Here is an 881-nt window from a genome sequence, read left to right as displayed (position 1 = left end):
CACAAAACAAAGAATTTAGGGCGGTTAAAACCAGATGGACCAAGGAGCACCGTACCTATACATGCCCCAAAGACAAAGTTGAAAAGTTCAAGTGCGAAGAAGACTTTAGAAGCCTTCATCAAAGACCCCCGAATTGGGGAAGGGCATGAGCAGTGCAAAGAATGATCTAATAACCATGAGATCGTGCTATGTAAATTAGTTTCGGTGCATATGTGATGATGCTGTAATGACAGAGCAACATTACGCAAAATTTACTGTATAAATTTACCACAGCACTTGACAAAGGCGGGCGAGTTAGGAGGAAAAAATCCCCCTCATCACCAGCGCTGCAATAAACAAATACCTGCTCTATAGACATCGGTCTGTGGGGATTTATTTCCAGCCTATCTTTCGGGCATCACCTGCATTTCATACCGAGTTATACGGATGCTGAACTAATGCAGTTGAAGTGTTAAAAAGAGATTTATTTACACGCCCCTGTGAAAATGACTGCGATTTAGACCGGACACACAGAGTTTATAATTGTAAATGAACGGTGTATTTCCAGTATTACAGAATAAAGCCCATTTGTTCACAATTTTGCATTGACACGCTAACGTGACATACACAGAGTACAGATAAGGAAAAAATATCTATCAGCAGACCAGGTTTTGTTGTTTATACAACGACTCGGGCTTTAAATAGACCAAAATCCCTCAAGGTTTAATTGTTTGTACAGAGATTTGGGCCTCAGTTACCACAAACCCCTGAGGAGGAACCCTGAGGCGCTGAGGGGACGCGGCGGGAAATGGCGAGGCGGGGGCGGGGCCTCAGCGGCGGGAAATGAGCGGGGGGCGTGGTCTCGCTAAAGCCCCGCCCCTCCGCCACACCCGCCGCGGGCG

This window comes from Corvus cornix, chromosome 17 (genome assembly GCF_000738735.6).
Source record: "Corvus cornix cornix isolate S_Up_H32 chromosome 17, ASM73873v5, whole genome shotgun sequence".
Lineage (NCBI taxonomy): Eukaryota > Metazoa > Chordata > Aves > Passeriformes > Corvidae > Corvus > Corvus cornix.
The sequence above is the reverse complement of the archived record's forward strand: the minus strand, read 5'-3'. Positions refer to the sequence as shown.